We start from the raw sequence: 12,757 nt of genomic DNA on the forward strand, positions 1-12,757 counted from the left end.
ACATCTTATTTTTTCAAATTTCACAAAAATATGTGGCCATATGAATAGATTTCTAGGGCTTGGAAGGGGACCCAGAGCATAAGCGTCAAGGGTTGCTCAGTAAACCCACCTCTGCTCACGAGTAACAGAGCTGTGGGAAGGGGAGGAGGAGGACTGTGGGTGTCACCAAAAGAACCTGTTTTATGAACCTTATGGTAAGTCATTCAACTACTCTGACCCTCAATTTCCTGATCTGTAAATGTCCTTATAAAGTTTTAAGGAGTGAATAGAGGCATATAAATCAAGTTCCTGGCTCATAGTAGTAAGTGGTCGCTATTACTTTAATTTGCATTCCTACCATGGAGAACCATGGTCTCAGCCTTGGGGAGAGACCAAAATAAAAAAGGGATTACGAGCCCCAGTGGCAGGCAGACCCCGCACTGCCTGTGAATGCTGGGGTCAGTGGCTCCCCTATGGAACTGGCGTGCGGCAATGGCCCTCATGTGCTACACTCTGGAGAACTGCCTTATAGAGATCACACATCTCGTGAAGGCCTAGCTGTCCCTATGGACTTGGATGCGTGAACAGGATGAACAGAAAGAGAGGAGGCTGGGCACATGGCTGACCTTGTATCCTTTGCACGACTATTACAACTGTCCCCAAAGCCTTCTCTCTCCTGTGCACAATGGCATCTCTTAAGGAAAAACTGATTGCGCTGGTCGCAGAAGAAGAGGCAACAGGCCCAAATAATAAAATCATTGTAGTGGGTATTGGACATGTAGGTATGGCATGTGACATCAGCATTCTGGCAAAGTCCCTGGCTGATGAACTTGCCCTTGTGGATGCTTGAAAAGATAAACTCAAAGTAGAAATGATGCATCTGCAGCATGGGGACTTCTTTCTTCAGACACCAAAATTTGTGGCAGATACAGTTTACTCTGTGATTGCCAATTCAGAGATTGTGAGGGTAACTGCAAGAGTCCGCCAGTGAGAAGGAGAGAGTCATATTAATCTGGTGCAGAGGAATGTTTTCTTCAAATTCATTGCTCCTCAGATCATCAGGTACAGTCCTGATTGCATCATAATTGTGGTTTCCAACCCAGTGGATAGTCTCACATACGTTACCTGGAAAGTGGATTACTTAAGCACCGCGTGATTGAAAGTGGGTGTCAAATGTGGATTCTGCTAGGTTTCACTATTTTATGGCTGAAAACTTGGCATTCATGCCAGCAGCTGTCATGGATGGATTTGGAGAGAACATGGCAACTCAAGTGTGGCTGTTTGGAGTATATGTGGCCAGCGTTTCTCTCTGGGAACAGAGTCCAGAAATGGGAAAGAACAACAATAGTGAAAATTGGAAGGAAGCATGTAAGACGGTGGTGGAAAGTGCGTGTGAAATCACCAAGCTAAAAAGATAACCAGCTGGTCTATTGGTTGAAATGTGACTGATCTCATTGAATCCATGGTGAAAAATCTATCCAGGATTCAACCGGTGTCAACAATGGTGAAGGGGACGCACCGCATTGAGAATGAAGTCTTCTGGAGCTGTTCATATATCCTTAATGCTTGGGGGTTAACCAGTGTTATCAACCAGAAGCTGAAGGCTGATAAGTTTGCTCAACTCAAGAAAAGTACAGATACCCCGTGGGACATCCAGAATGACCTATAAGACCTGTGGCTTCTGGGTTCTAGGCTGTAGAAATTTTACAACTCCTATGTGAGGGAATTCCCTGGCAGTCCGGTGGTTAGGACTCTGCGCTTCCACTGCAGGGGGCACGGATTCCATCCCAGTCGGGGAACTAAGATCCCACATGCTGTGCGGAGGGGCCAACAAACAAACAAACAAACAACAACAACAACAAAAACTCCAATGTGATTAGCCATGATCCTTTGGTTTTCATCCATGTACATGGATCACAGTTTGCTTTTCTCTTCCTAGATGTGTGAATTCAGGTTCACAGAATCAAAGCCCATGTTTGGTTTTATGTTTGCAATAGGAGCCCTTGAACTAAGAATACTGACTATTAAAAAAAGGAAAAGAAGAAATGAAGGAAGGAAGGATGGAAGGAAACAAAGAAAGGATGGAGGCTGGGGGCTTGGACAGGTCCTGATTCCTGCCTCTGCCAACCTGTGGCCATGGCTGGTGGCTTCACCTGCTTGAGCTGCCGCTTCCTCGGCTGTCACACAGCAGGACAGTCCTGACACCGCTGCACGGGGTTGGGGGGGGGGGGTGAGGACATGATGTGCAGGCACGCACAGAGTGAGGGGCCGCTGCCCCTGCCCTCCTCCTCTTCCAAGTCAGACACACAGTCTGGGACCTGTACCAGGAGGAGACGAGGCTGTGACGATGGCCTTGGGCACCTGGTGACTGAAAGTTCTCCCGGGCCCTGGGTGCGTGGCTGCCACAGCAAATGCTCTCGGGCATATAACAAAGCAAGCTTGGCTCGTGGTGGGTGCTGGTGACGTTCGATGACCTAAAACAATGAAACCCATAATCAGAGAGTGCTCGGACTTGGCTGCTGTGGGTTTGTTTGCCCACGCACGAGGTACAATCATCTCACTTGGAGTTACATCGGCTGTTAGCCCTCAAGGTCTGTTGCTAAGAGATTATGAGCCAAATGATGTTTCCAAAAAATAACCACTACAGGATGTTTCAGAATAGAACCTTAATAACAGCCCAAACAGAACGGGTATGTTGTTATTGATAAATCCTTACGAAGAGCCGAGGGATGGGGTGACTGGGAGGATAGCCTGGCCATACACCTTCTACGGAAATGACTGGTTTGCCAAGGTCTTGAATATAACAAAATAAACTCAGGGATAAAACTGTAAGGGACGTAATATAATGTCTTCATGATTCTGAAATCAATCAACCAAGATGTATTTGTTGGGGGCCTATTTGCCTGTTCCGTGCATGTTTATGACCATCTTAGCCACATCAAGTTGCAGGCAGTGACTAAGTCTGGCATAGCTGTAACCACCCCTGTCTGGCAGGGTGCCTGTGTGTCACAGTTGATTAAGTGATTTAACAGCCGTTTGCAGCCACCTCCTCCACTATTGCTCTGTTGCTGGGGCAACAGGAACCAGTCAACTAACAGAAGCCCACGTTAGAGCAGGACAAGAGATTCCATCAACAGGGAAGTCAGAAAACAGGGCCCTTGCAAGGAACTGATTGTCATCTGGTGCCTAGACCAGTTCTGCCCATGGGATTTTCCTGGGAAGATGCAGCCATTCTGCTGTGGGTCCTCACCTCCAGGTGATCTCTATGAGGCAGCTGAATTAGTGCAAAGCAGCTGTCATCTGTTAAGAAAGGAACTCCTGATCTCTGCCCGCCGCTTTCCTGACCAGGGAGCCAAGCCGTGGGATGCCAGCCCCGCCTACCTCTTCCCCTCTGGACACCCCCATCAGGCCCTCTGCTTGCTGTCTGGCTGGTTCCCCTGGCTGCAGTGGCCTTAGGGTCTACGTTTTCTCTCGCTGGGCAGGTGACGGAGGGCAAGTCGTTGTGTTCTTCTTTCTCATTTTACAGGTGAGGGAGACAAGGTCAGGGGGACGGAGTAAAGTGTCAAAGCCGCACAGCTAGTAAGTCAAGTGCAGACTCCTGTCGTCTAGCCCCAAATCCCAGGATCCTCACTGCTCACCAGACCCCAAGAGCCCAAGATGCTTTGCACAGGAAACCGCCAAGTGTTGCAACGGCTCCCAGAAAGGGGTCAGTGTTTCCATGGGCCAACCCTGGTGACCCTCTGTCACTGTGTGGCACCCAGGGAAGGGGGCAGAGCCATAAGCACTCTGCCTTCCTCTTTCCCCCAAGGGGCAGAAGAAGGGGGTCATGAATCAAGCCAATCATTAAGATCCCAGACTTGGAAGCTTATTCTGCCACTTAGTACCTGGGTGACCTCAGGCAAGTTAATCTTCTGCAAAGCTGTTTCCTTTCTTAAAATTAGGAGATCAGTACATACGTACTTTATAGGGTATTTATGAGGAATGCGTGAGATTAAACAGGTAAAAATGGTTAGCAGTGTATATGCGAAACACTTGATGAATTCTAACAGCAGCAGCGGCTGGGGCTATAATATCCTCATTTTCACCACCACCATCATCCATTTCTGCTCAGGACCTGGGGTGCAAGTGGGCAGAAGGCTGGCACCAATTAGAGTGCCATTATACTCCCCAGTAGTGACTGGCCTGTTCCATGAAAGCTTTTGGTGACAAAGGGACACATTTCCCAGGGTTCCTGGTGATAGATGCTTCATTTTTCAGAAGCTGGACTCAAGGAATGGAAAAGCAGCTTTGTGGGTTTCCATGCCTGTCTAAACACATGTGCTTCCAATTGGCTCTGCTGGGCTGGAATTCCCCGGTGCCCGGTCCAGGCCAGCTCCCTCCACTGCCCAGTGTCCCCCACCTTGAGTCATGCTGGGTGCCTGCCCTTGGCCAGACCTGGGGCCTCAATGGCAGATTGCTTCCTCCCCATCATTTCTCAATTCCATCCCTTGGAGTGGGAAGAGCTGGGGGCCCCCCGTCCAGTCTGTCTGAAAGTTGTTACTCTGAGAGTCTGAAAACCGCAGCCCGGAGAAGGGCATCTAAAGGCGGGCTGGGGGGAGGGTGGAGATGAAGGCTGAGGTGGAGGGGTCATAAATTCACCAGCCCCGCCGCTTAGCATCCGCCCCCAGTGCAACGGCTCCAGTTATCCTGTGGGGTCAGGATGCTGTTTCTGCCGAGTCATCCTTTCTTGCCCAGAGGGATCCTGGCCCAAAGCCACATTCCTGGTGGGGTCTGAGTGCCACAAAGCACGGAAACTTCCTTTCTCACCAGCATCCCAGCTCTCCAGCCCGGCACACAGGCCGGTCTCTCAGCAGCCTCTGCCGGCAGCAAACACGCTCCGCTCCTCCAAGTCTGTGTGTGTCCCCCCAGAAGTCCAGCCCACCCCAGACCCTGAGCTCCGGGAGCGAAGAACATCCCACAGGGAGTGAAGCAGGTAGTGTGCCAGTACCTGAGGGAAGGGAGGAGAGGCAGGGCCTAAGGGGAGGGGCCCAGAGGGAGATTGAGGAACTATTTAAAATTCCTGCCTGTCCACCTGGTGGGCCCTCCTGCCAGTGGGGGTCCAGCAGCCCCACTGAGAAGGAGACTACTGCCCCAGGACTGGCTTGGGCAGGGACCAAATCTCAAGCCAAAGAGGCAATGAGACAGTCTAGGCTTCAGCCCTGCGCCCATACTTCCCCCCACCCAGTAAGTCCAGCTTCCCCTGATCATGCAAAACTTCAGTGTCCCCAGATAAACAAGCCGACCACACCTTCTGCAGAGCCTAGGTTTCAGGAACACCTTTGAGTACCCACAGTGTGCCAGGCACCATACTAGGCACTGGCCCTACCACAGAGGACAAGGTAGATGCGCCCAAATCCCTGATGTCTTTTCCAGGTCCACTGCCTTGTCTGCACTCATGTTCTCATCGCAGACTGCTTGGGTTACAATCTTGGTTCCTCACTTCCAGCTGTGTGATCTTGAGCAAGTTACTTTTCCTCTCTGGGCCTCCATTGCCTCAGCTGTAAAATGGGGGCAAGCTAGTATCTACTTTATAGGGATATTAAGAGAGAGAAATGAGTTCATGTATGTAAAATATTTAAGACAGTGCCTGGCACAAAGAGCTCAACACACGTGTGTGTGTTCCTGACTCTGAGCGTTTGCTCAGGCTGTCCTCTACCTAGAATGCTTTTCCCCTTTTCTGTGGGAACCTGTAAATTCAGACTTGGCAGTTTCCACAAGGGAGAACCAATGGGTCCTAAGGTCAGGCCACGGCCAGGTGAGGGCCACTAATTCTTGCAGAGCATTTTCCTGTTTGACAAGGGTTTTACACCCCTGTAAGGCAGATGAGGGAAGGGGGCTCGGGGAGGTAAGACACCTGCCAGAGGTCACAGTCCCAGTCTGCATTGGAGCTGAGCGTGGAGGCTGAGAATTCTGACTGCAGGTAGCACTGTCCTTGTCCCACTTCACAGTGCTGGTCCCCAGGAACCTTTAGACACCCTGAGGCCATCGCCAGAATCTCAAAGCTCCCCCAAGGCTCAGCGCCCAGACGACAGGGCCTTCCTGGCCCTTCAGAGACCCTGGGGTCAGTAGGCTTTGTCTCTCAGAGCCAGACAAGGCCAAAGCAGCCCTCAGGACAGGGGGTGCTGGCCTGGCAGGGGTGCTGGCCTGGCAGAGCCCTGAAGAGGGCCCTGCAGGAAGAGCTCAGCCAAGGAAACTCTGAGCAATGCCGGCAGACCACAGGGCCCCCAGGCTTCCTGCTCTCTCCACACAGGCCGCCCTGTCAACGTCAACGGGTTTGTGAAACCCTGCTGGGCGGGCAGTGGAAACTCAAGGGGCCCCAGGGTTCACTGGCTGTGGTCACCCTGTTCCTTCACAGCCCAGGAGAAGGTTGCTTTCTAAAGGCAGCCATCCACACTGTAATGGAATCCAGCTGTGGGAGACAGGCACCTGACAGTGGCCCCATCATGTTAGGCCCTGGGGCCTCCAGACCCCAGGACTCCTGCCTGCAGACCCAGATCTCCTGGGACCCCCACAGAAGGGAACCCCTAGATGCAGATGTAGGGTGGGATCTGTGGTTGAAGGACTCTGGAGTGAGAGATAATGTGGATTATAAGCCCAGTTCATAGCTCTGCTAGCTGTGTGACTTTGGGCAAGTTGACTAACTTCTCTGTGCCTCAGTTTCCTCATGTGTAAAACGGTGATAAAAAGCACCTCTCTTGTTTTGAGGATCAAATAGAATAATGTATATGGAAGTTTTGGCACATATGTGGCCCACAGTAAGTTCTTGGGATATAGAAGCTGCTGTATTATTTAGTAACCATGATGAGTGGCAACAGAAAATTGGGGTGCAAATACTATTGCATTTCTTTGATTTTGGAATTTTAATTAAAACCATCCAGACCCAGTCTACTATACTTGAAGGAAATCTATACCTTCCTCCTGAAGCTTCCTCTCCCTTTGAATTGTCCAAGAACCCCAAGTCTTACATGCTCCAAAGTAGCGGGTCAACTCCCCAAAGGGGGCCAGGAGCCCTGGAACTCTGACCAGTCCCGCTGCCTGTTGACACTATTCCCACATGGTCAGAAGGAGAAGCTGGTCCTGTGCCACCCAGAGCCCCACAGGCCACATGGATCTTCCAGGGGGATAACTCCAGGTACGGCCCAAAGCGTCCCCAGTCCTGCTCCCAGAGTTACTACCCACACTCATGCTGTTCATGCCCATACACCGCCATTCCCATGCTGAGTCTGCGGGGCTCCTGGGTCCACTCTCCACAGATTGGAGTTTAGTCCCTTTTCCTTCCCCAGGATCCGTGCTGGGGCTGGGGCTACTTCTCATTTCCAGACCCTAAAGCACAAACGATCTCGCTACTCCTCTGTGTCTGAAAGTCCCCAGAAAGCTGCACACCTTGGCCACCCTCCATGGTTAGCCTCAGTGCTGATTCACCTGCCCACAGACCACCAAGGTAACTCTCACAGAGAACAAAGAAAAAAGTGGTCTCCATGGGGCATCATTTTTCTTCTCAGTAACTAGACAGCAGGGAGAAGCCAAAGTTGAGGCCAGGGCAGCAGGGGAACCTTTTCTCTTCATGCTCCAGGAGCACCAGGTGTGAGCTCCTGGAACAGGGCGGGAGAGGGTTGCGTTCTGGTATCCCTGGTGGCTGGCTCCAGCACCTGAGCTCTTGTCAGTTTGTCCATATGGCTCAATGAACACTTGTTGACTGACTGACCGACTGACTGAGAGCAAAAAGACCTATCTGAAGGAGGGGATCCAGCAGAGATGCTGGGTTGGACAAAAGAGGGGGAAATGGACCAGGGAAATCAGGGTAATGGGGGAACAGATGGGTCGGCGGGAGGGGTGGGCAGCCTTGTGGGAACAGAGGAAAGAGGACGCATTTCTAGGGTGGCCTAAGAGCGAGGGGCAGTCAGGGTGGCACTAGGTTTGCTGAAAGACCCAGGAGGCATCTCTGGGAGATCCCTGAATTCCTCCAGGTGCACAGTGGAGACTGGGGAGTGTGATGGCAGGACCTAGTGAAGGGGAGGTGTGCCAGAGGTGCTCCCAGGGGGGTTCAGAAGCAACCATCAAAACTGTAACTCCCCTCTCTGAAGGGACCACTGGGCATGGTTCAAACTGAATCAACAGCAAGCATACTGCCCTTGACAGTGCCCAGAGCTCAGGCTGCTCGAGAGAGGGGCTCGCACCGCGCAGAGGCTGCTGCAGCGTTCTCTGGGTCCATCTCAGTGCCCTGTGCTAAGACCTCCAGGAGCCTCTGGGCCTTGAGCAGCCTGGAGCTGAGCTGGGCTCCCTCAGGAGCGGCAGACACGGGGAGTGTCTGAGGGTACAGGAACAGCCAGAGACCACTAGAGTCACAACCTTTAGAGCCTAATACCTGGGTTCAAACCCCAGCTCTGCCATCTACCAGCTATGTGACAAGCACCCTCTCTGAGCCTCAGTCACGCACCTTGCCAACAGTATGGACCTCACGGAGCTGTTTGTGAGGATTTAGTAGGAGGACGTAAAGCATTTAGCCCAGAGCCTAGCCCGAGGCACATAGGAAAATGGTGCCCCACTTGGCATGACACTGGTACAGGTGTGCTGAGGAACCAGGTAAGGGTGACAGGGACCTCTCCCAGGCTCGTGCCTTTCTAAGAACCTTCCTGGCATGTCTCCCTCCTCCAGCCGGGGCTCCAGGCCCAATTAGAGGAGGCTGGGCCTTGGCCCAGGAGCACAGGAGGTTTCTCACCGGGGCAGGGAAATTGCTGGGTTGGGGGTGTGGGCAGCCACAGTGACCGTCTCTGTGCAGGACGGATGCGGCTTTGCTGACAGAGAGTCTGCGGCCTGGACATGCCAGCGGTGCAGGTCTGAGGTCAGCAGTGGGGAGCCAGCCTCACCGCTCCCACCAGGGCCACACCAGGGCAAGGCATCTGCTTTCAATCAGCTGCCCCTTGGTTCAGGGAGGGGGCGGGGGCTGAGACCCCCCTCCCAAGCCCAGTTTCTCATCACACAGAGTGGACACCGAGGGCAAAGAAGGCAGGGAGCAGTTCCAGGGGCCCAGGACAAGGAGACAAGGGTTGGAGATCAGGTTTATTGTTGTTAGGTCACTTAAACCCCTTCGCTAGCTCCCTTTCGCAAGGCCATGCCTAACCCAGCTGTCAGTCCTCCCACCCCCTTATGTCCTGTCACAAGCCTCTGGCTCGCTCCCCACTCCAGGGCTTTGCATTCATGCCCTGTACCTGAGGGCCCTTCCCTGCCCTGTACATAGCTGACCACCCCCATCCTTCAGCTTAAGCTTAAATTCCATTTCCTTAGGAAAACCTCCCTGACCCCACATTTGGTCCCGGTTAAACAATCTTGTAGGGCAAGATTCATTTTGTACTTACGTATTTATCTGTGCCACTACTTCACGCCCGCCTCCCCTGTAGACTCTAAGCCCCATGCAGGTAAGAACTGTGTCTGTCTTCCTGGGAACTGTATTCCTAAAATCCAGTGCACGGCCTGGCACAGAGTACGTGCTCAATAAATACCTGGTGAATCGCACCTCAAAAGGTTTCTAGCAGTTTCCTTCTGTAATCTTCAATTTTTTGATCTCTACTAAGTCCCTGCAGGATAGTCAGTACTTATGCCCATTTTACAGGCCCAGAGTCAAGGTCATGGGTGAGTTTCTGGACCCTGGCTCCTAATCCAGTGCTCATCCTTTGTCTGGAAGGAGAAGGGAGAGGCATGCGCCATGGACTCAGAGACCTGAGAGAGGGCTGGGCGAGAGCCTGAGGAGGGTGGGGGCATTGCTGGACCCCTCCAGCAGCCAGGCTCTCCCACAAATAATGTATCAGTCAGCTTGAAGCACTCCTCATTTCCAGAAAAGTCCAGCAGATGCCACTGGGGCTGTGCCTCAGCAGCCCCCCAGCTCTCCCACCCCACCCCTGAAATAGCCTCCACCACCACCTCAGGCTGGCTCTCAGCTGACCCCCCAAGCCTCAACCCCATGAAGGAAGTGGGCTTGGCAGTCAACCTCCCTGGGGTCAAAACAAAGTGCTGCTGCAACTGACAGCTATGCCATCTCAGGCTGGTTACTCACTTCTCTGAGCCTCAGTCTCCTCATCTGTAAAATGGTACAATAACAGGGCTGACCTTAATGGGTTGTGGTGAGATTCCATGAGTCCATGCAGGTCAAATGCCTAGCACTAAGAATTGGGTCCCTGCTCTCCCACAGCCCTCGTTGGCTCATGGGGACCATCTCTCAGGCATTAAGTGGTTTTTCTGTTGGTGGTGGACAGGCCTTACTCTCCTCTCCTGGGACTGCCTTGAGGACAGGGACCAGGTCTCATGTGGGCACTCCTAGACTAGCGTAGGCCCAGACTGGTTGCTCAGCTAGATGCATGAATACAGGCATTGTCTGCTTGGGTCCAGAGTAAAAGCTCTGCTATTTTCCTGCTGATGCGAAGACTAGGGAACAGGGAGAGAGGCCCCTCCCCCACCGGGATCTAGTCACTGGAGGATGAGTGTGGAGGGCAGAGCTATAGTGCAAAGGGGAGCTTTCAGAGGAACTGTGAGTTCCAAAAGAGGCAGCGATAAACTCCAGAAGGGAAGGGGGGTACAACCGGAGTGGAGGCACAATGCAGAAAATAGGCTGTGATGGAGCCTCTGCCGAGCGCGGTTTTGGCCTGGGACCCAAAGTATAGCCCCGGGGCCCACAGAGACAGGCAAGGATGCCTGGGAGGGAACAGGAGAGTTAGCCTGGACCTCGGCCAGCAGGTGGGGAAATGAGGCTAAAGGAGGCATAAGAATCCAGAAAACAAAAACACCAGCGTGCAACCTTGAATGCTGGAGCCCTCTGGCTGCCTGTAGTACTCTTATCTAGGACGGAGCTCCACCTCTGGGCGTCCCCTTAGCAGCACCGCCCAGAACGGTGCCTGCCCGGAACACGTGCCCAATCAGCATTCGGTAAATGTATGAATAGAGAGGAAGGAGATTTTTCTCTCAGCTTCTCAGCTGGTCTCTCGGCTTACCTGCACCCTGCCCTCCTTACGGCCGTCTCCAAGATGCGTCCACAGCAAGCAGGCTCTGACCCCCTCACTCCCACTCAGAACCTCGGGTGCTTCCTCCCCCACCGCAGGCTGGGGTCACACTAGCGACCTCTGAGCCGCCTCAGGATCGCAGACCTTTCCTGTTTGGCCTGCATGTGCGTTTTTGTTTTGTTATGTGTTAAATTTGAATTAATTACTAACATCTAAAAATAAAAGTGCCCACATAAAAATATGGGTTTCCAGCTTCTCTGAAGACTGAGTTGGGTGACACATCGACTGGGTGTGCCAGCCCACCTTGGGGAGAAGACCTGCCCTCCGCAGAGCAGCCTGCTGCACGGGCATCTTCGCACCCCCCCGCCCCCAATCCCCGCCCTGCAGGCCGCTGAGCAGGTGACCCCTGCCGTGGACTAAAGTCCAAACTCCTCCGCCAGGCCCCAGAAAACTCAGAGAAGTAACCCTCAAGATGAGCACCTTCATCCAGACAGAGCGTCTGTCTCCACGCTCTCTGTCCCCAAGGTCTGGCCACACCACACCACTTCTAGTTCTCCAACAGCCCAGGCTCTTTCACACCTCTGGCACAAGTGGGACCTCAGGCCAAGGAGCCTGTCTCCACCGTGGGGACCTCGCTGACGCTCATCCACTCTTCACTGTAGGCTCAAGGCCACCTTGGAGGTGGCGTCTCCTGCTGCCCACCCCAGGCAGAACCAGCAGCCCTCTGTGCCCCTGCAGCCCGCGGCCCAGGCTATCCCAGCAAGCCTCCCTGCTCTCTGCGGTGCACCGCTGGCTGTGGGCTCAGGGGCCACAGGAGCCACGTCTTATTATCCCTCTACCTCTGAGACCCTCAGGCCCAGTCTCTGACCTAGAATACAGTCTCCTGGGCCTCGCTCAATACATTCCTTGAGGAAATGAATTAGATAGAAACTCTTGATTTCATGGGTGGCAGAGGCATAAAAAAATCCCCAAAACAACACCAAAGAAATTGAGAGGCCTTTGTTGTGGCTTTATCAAGAGCCACATTTTATCACATCCACCCCAATACACACACATACTGCCCTGGCAGTTCCAGGACAGACCCTGCCCCAATCAGGCCTGCTCTAGAAAAACAGGGAAATGGGACAGATGTTATTTTTAAAGATATACACACACAAAACCACACACATGTACGCATGCACACACACCGCTACACACATGCACACACATGTCCCATGTCAACTACCCTCAAGCACCTCCTCTCTCACCTCCAGCTGGGGCCCCCATGTCTCCTTCACGTTCTAGGCCTTTTCTGACACCCCAAAGGATCCACCGTTCTTGCCCACAAACGGCTGTGTCCTGAGTTCTCAGCCTAGGCCTACTCTTTGAACCTGGCCCACTAAACTGATCGTGGAGTTGGACAGCCCAGACTGGGAGCTAGTGGTAGTTTTGGGTCAGACTTAAGAGCTGAAAGGGATTTCAAGACCCGTGCATGTTCCAGATGAGAACAACCAGCCTAGAGTCAGACTCCTTCTCCCAGCCAGCTTAGGCGGGCAGGGCCTGGCTGGGAGAAGGAGAAGGGCCCTTCAGCCCTCCGCTGAGCACTGCACACCAGGGTGACCTGACCCTCACAGGAGCAGTGGATCCTGCCAGGCCGCATGTGTAGATGTGGAACCAGCCCACAAAGCCTGCTCCGGTGAGGCAGGCCCTCTCCTTGTCTGTCTGGTTCTGGCTCTGGCTCTGAAGCTGCGTTCTTCACCACCATATTC

The 12,757-nt window shown here is 53.0% G+C and overlaps 1 long non-coding RNA gene and 1 pseudogene across 2 annotated transcripts in view; both read left to right on the plus strand.

Annotated features, from left to right (window-relative positions):
* Positions 1 to 12,757, plus strand: part of LOC309634317 — a 143,618-nt gene that overhangs the window by 50,174 nt on the left and 80,687 nt on the right. The window lies entirely within an intron of this gene.
* On the plus strand, positions 70 to 4,381 carry LOC309629501 (L-lactate dehydrogenase B chain-like; annotated as a pseudogene). Its single transcript has 2 exons — positions 70 to 919; positions 1,090 to 4,381. The product of its transcript is annotated as an L-lactate dehydrogenase B chain-like (transcript).

Source organism: Balaenoptera borealis (genome assembly GCF_965194805.1).
Source record: "Balaenoptera borealis genome assembly, chromosome: 1".
In the NCBI taxonomy this organism is placed as follows: Eukaryota; Metazoa; Chordata; class Mammalia; order Artiodactyla; family Balaenopteridae; genus Balaenoptera; species Balaenoptera borealis.